This window comes from Sceloporus occidentalis, unplaced genomic scaffold (genome assembly GCF_023333645.1).
Source record: "Sceloporus occidentalis isolate IW3139 unplaced genomic scaffold, rSceOcc1.0.p SCAF_18, whole genome shotgun sequence".
NCBI classification, from domain to species: Eukaryota; Metazoa; Chordata; class Lepidosauria; order Squamata; family Phrynosomatidae; genus Sceloporus; species Sceloporus occidentalis.
In genome coordinates this window covers 10,139,937-10,145,000 of record NW_028316998.1, presented here as the reverse complement: position 1 = coordinate 10,145,000, position 5,064 = coordinate 10,139,937, and the positions used below count along the sequence as shown (strand labels likewise).

Genomic DNA, 5,064 nt, shown 5'->3' with positions numbered 1-5,064 from the left:
AAAAAAATAAAAAAAATCCGTGGACACTTCTTACAAGACTTGGCTTCATAGCTCAGGGGGTTAGAGCACTGGTCTTGTAAACCAGGGGTCGTGAGTTCAAATCTCACTGGAGCCTTTGCAAGTGCGTTTTCTTGAGATCACAAGCTATTGAGTGGGACTCTCAAAAGCCAACTATTCCTCACTAGAACTTTGTATAAAAGTACCATAACACTAAATGGCTAGTTTAGGGACAGGGTTCTCATCTCCTGATGCATGTGTATATTTGTTATGTATGTTAACTGCCCCATTCAACTTGTACAAAGCTGCATAATTTGTTGGTGCTTAATAAATAAAAGATAATATTTCAGTCATTTAACCCCTTCAGGACCAGGATTTTTTAACTAGGGTGTCGCTAAAGGACCGGAGCCGTTTTTGTGTTTTTGCCATGTCTTTCTTCAACTGTAATTTCCCTCTTATCAATTGGTGCACCCACACAACTCATATATTGTTTTTTTCAGCACAAGTAGGGCTTTCATTTGTACTTTGGGTAGTACATTGTTTTGTTTGAAATAAACTGGAAAAAGTGGGGAAAAAATGAAAAAAAACACATTTTTTACTGTTTTGTATACATACAAATTGTACACAGATTGAACCAATGGGAAAAAATTATCCCAAATATATTCATTAAGTTGTCCTGATTTGGAAACCACCCAACATGGCCAGGATTTTTATCTATTTTGACCAGTATAGGGCAAATATTGCAAGGCATGCATCACGTTTTTGATTTTTTTTTTCAAATTTGGCATGGTAGTCTAATAACTGCAATAGTTGTCACAGATACTGATTATCCCCCCAAAATTATATGTTTATGAACAGTAGATAAGTCAAGGTGTACAACTAGGTATTTTTATATTTTTTGGGGTTTTTTGCATATGTTGCAGTGTTGCTTTAGATTTTATATTATATTTTGTATAGAATATGTGCAACTGCAGAAAAAAACTCATGTGGAGACCAAAGAACCCTGTCTCCCTGTCCCTGAAGCTGCCTCTGGCAGCTGGGACACAATCTCCCATAGACTGGAGATTGTAGGGGAGGAGTCTCTTTGATCAGTCCTACAGGACTGATCAAAGGACTTCTGGGGGCTCGTTTTTGCTGTTGCTGGTCTGCCTGGGCTTCCAAGCAGACCACCAGCAGCAGAGCCCCCTACAAAACGGGAATTAACCCCCGGCATTGAAGGGGTTAACGCTGCACTGATGCTCTCATGGAGCGATCAGGCAGCAGGGGGTGTTGGGTCAGGTCCCCACACCACCCCCTATCCCGGAAGCTGCCTGTGAAAAATCTGCAATCGCGGTTTCTGCTTAGAGAATCACTCCGTGGGAGTGATCGTGGGCAGACTCCTGGGCAGACAGCAGCAGCAGCACCCCCACGATCACCACGATTGTGGCGATGTGGGGCGGTTTTTGGAGGAGACGTACCTGGTACGTCCCGGTCTACCGGTGACCGGTAACCAGGAAGTACCAGGTACGTCCCGGACCTGAAGGGGTTAAGTGGTTGTTGGTGCCAGACGTGCTTGTCTAAGCATTTTGGATACTGCTGATCTACTGGGATTTTCACTCATAACCAGAGGAGCATGGGCAGGCTGGCACGAGATGACAGAAAGGTAACAGTAACTCAAATAACCACTCATTACAAGCAAGTAATGCAGAATACCATCTCTGAACGCACAACACGTCGAGCCTTGAAGCAGATGGGCTACAGAAGCAGAAGACCACACCGGGTGCCACTCCTGTCAGCTAAGAACAGGAAACTGAGACTACAATTTGCATAGGCTTACGAAAATTGGGCAATGGAAGACTGGAAGAACGTTGCCTGATGTCGTGAGTCTCGATTCCAGCTGCGACGTTCAGATGGCAGGGTCAGACTTTGGTGTAAACAACATGAAAGCATGGATCCTTCCTGCCTTGTATCAACGGCTCATGCTGGTGGTGGTGTAATGCTGTGGGGGAAATTTTCTTGGCATACTTTGGGCCCCTTAGTACCAATTGAGCATTGTTTAAACACGACAGCCTACCTGAGTATTGTTGCTGACCATGTCCATCCCTTTATGATCACAATGTACTCATCTTCTGATGGCTACTTCCAGACATCCATAACTGTGACATCATAGCTCAGGGATTAGAGCCCAGGTCTTGTAAATGGCGTTTAATATATACATATTAATGAATATTTCTTATGTATGTTAACTGTCCCATTTGACTTGTACAGCGCTGCGTAATTTGTTGGCCTTGGTCTCCCATATAGCGGCAGGGATGTGTAATTAACTTGTACAGTGCTGTGTAATTTGTTGGCACTTAATAAAAAAAAAAAGATAATACTATTTCATTCATTGTGAACATGCAAAATGGGTCAACATCTTTAAGCTACTACCAGTTTTCACTAATTACAGCTTCAGTAATTATAATGCGTTATATGTGAACTGACCTTAGAGAAGTTGTCCATTTCAGACATGTTACTAAACAAACCATAACCAAAATGTATTCACTTTTCTGAACACAAATGGCCCCAGAAAAAAAAACATTATGAACAGGCATTAAAAATAACACATCTATGTTTGCATGCCTTCATTGTATAAATCTCTACCACCTCTTCTAGTAGGATGTTCCACGTATCTACTATTCTACTATACTATTCTTTCAGCAAATTAAAAAAACCCTTACATTATTACATCTAGGCCTCTGACCCACTAGTTTTACACAATGGCATCTTATTCTGACATTTTCTCCATTGAAATAAATATTGTTTCTGTACTTAGAAACATTTAACTACATAACAAGCAATTTAACTAACACAGACCTTCTCTTCTATCCTCTAAGCTATGCATATTAAATATGTCAATACATTAAACACCATATATATATGGGTTATAATCTGTTGAAACCTGCTAACACAATAATTAAGTAATAATTTGTCTAACATGAACTAAGTGGACTTTAATAGCTTTTTTATTTAAAAAAAAAAAAAAAAAAGAGCACATACATTCTAATTAATAGAATAACAGAACATTTGTAGTTTAATTGACAAGCCAAATCAGTTAATGCAGTCATCATCCACCTTCTTTGTCCTAAAATTCATTTTTCAGTCTAAATTCTATTTTCAAAAAATCTTTAAAGAAACTTCACCCTTAAGGTTTGAATCCAATTATATCTACATTTTCCAGTAGAAAACTGTTAGGGAATCCAAAACGATCCGTTTGTGAGTGTTATGCCTAGGTATGAAATGACATTTTTTGATTGATATTTTCACTTCAAAGCAAAGGTCATGTTCTAAAATCCTTGATGGTTTTCACCGTTTAGAATTTTTAAAAAAGCATTTGAATGTCTCTAGCCTTTAATACATATTTTTCCACTTGAAACTTGTTAAGATGTCTTCAACATGAAAAGGTTGTGGAATATTCCTTAAAACATCCTAAAGGTCAATGTTGATATAATTGTCTTATAAGGGTTCTTAGTACAGAATAGAAAATTAATACAAGGTTAAGTTTAACACTTTTTCCGCATTCTTGAAGAAGAGTACAAAGTAGTCTGCTATTATGAAAAATGAATCAGATCTATTTTAAAATGTATAAACATAGCCAATTTTTTGCCTGTTTGTATCCATGGCCATACCTGTGGAGCCTTACCGTTTTTGCCTTAATCTAAGTGGGTTTATAGCCCTGCTTGAACGCCCTGAATGCCTTGGTGTCACCTTTGATTCTAACCTCAAGAAAGAGGAAGTTCTACTTAACGAGAGCTTCTTTTCCCTGTCAATCCCTGGTGACACTAAGGATAGACTCCTCCTCCGTACCTGATAGGGCAGGACTCAAAACTTTAAAAGGGCCCTCCCCTCCTACTAACACCAGTGAATACCAAAGACCACACAGGCAAAGCAATCTGATGCAACAAAATTTATTGAAAAGAAGGGAGGGAACAAAAACGTGTCACCAGGCATTGACAGGGAAAAGAAGCTCTCGGTAAGTAGAACTTCCTGTTTCCCTGCCATCCCAGGTGACACTAAGGATAGATTTACCAAAGAAGAAGGGTGGGCAAACTAAGGAGACAAAACAGCCTCAAGGACCTTCCGACCGAAAAGAGAGTCCTCCTGAGCCATCTGGTCGAGACGGTAATGCTGCACAAAAGGGTAGAGAGTCCGCCAAGTAGCCGCCTTGCAGATCTGGTCGGCCGAAAGACAACATCTTTCAGCCCAGGAAGTGGAGACTGCCCTAGTAGAGTGGGCACGGATCCCCACAGGAGCAGGTTGGCCGGCTGCAGAATATGCCAAGTTGATGGTTGCAACAATCCACTTAGCGATGGAAGACTTGGAGATACTGATGCCCCTGTTGGGCCCTGAAGAGGCCACGAATAAACGAGAGGACTTACGCAGGGGTAGAGTCCGTTCCAAATAGATGGTGAGGCATCTCTTCAGATCCAGAGTGTGAAGAACTTCTTCAGCCGAGCCAGGAGCAGGAAAAAAGGTAGGCAACACGATCTCCTGGTTCTTGTGGAAAGCCGACTGAACCTTGGGTGCGAACTCTGGCGGCAGAGAGAGAACCACCTTATCCGGGAAAAAACGGAGAAACGGTTCCTTCATAGACAATGCCTGGAGTTCACAAATCCGACGAGCGGAAGTAATCGCTACTAAGAAGGTCATCTTCAGCGATAATAGATACAGAGAAACCGACTGAAGAGGCTCAAAAGGAGGTAATGTGAGTCTTCGAAGGACGAGATTCAGGTCCCACGGAACCATCCTGGTGACCGAACGAGGACGTATCCTGACGATGGCCTTGGCAAAACGTCTGATCACAGGCAGAGATATAAGCTCGAACCCGAGGAGAGCACTGACGGCAGAAATCTGCACCCGGATCGTAGAAGGCTGAAGTCCACAGTCGAATCCTTCCTGGAGGAAATCCAGAACAGAGGCAGAGGAACAGGAAGTTGGCAAAATCCCCTTAGAACAACACCAACTGTGAAATCTCTTCCAGATCTTAATGTATCGCAGAGAGGTAACCTTCTTTCTACTCTGCAGAAGAGTCTCAGCCACATGACAAGA

General features: G+C 41.7%; 1 non-coding gene across 1 annotated transcript; it reads left to right on the top strand.

Annotated features, from left to right (window-relative positions):
* The first annotated feature begins 41 nt into the window (after positions 1 to 41).
* Positions 42 to 115, top strand: TRNAT-UGU (transfer RNA threonine (anticodon UGU)). The gene has a single exon. It is a non-coding gene; the product is annotated as a tRNA-Thr (tRNA).
* The last annotated feature ends 4,949 nt before the right edge of the window (positions 116 to 5,064 follow it).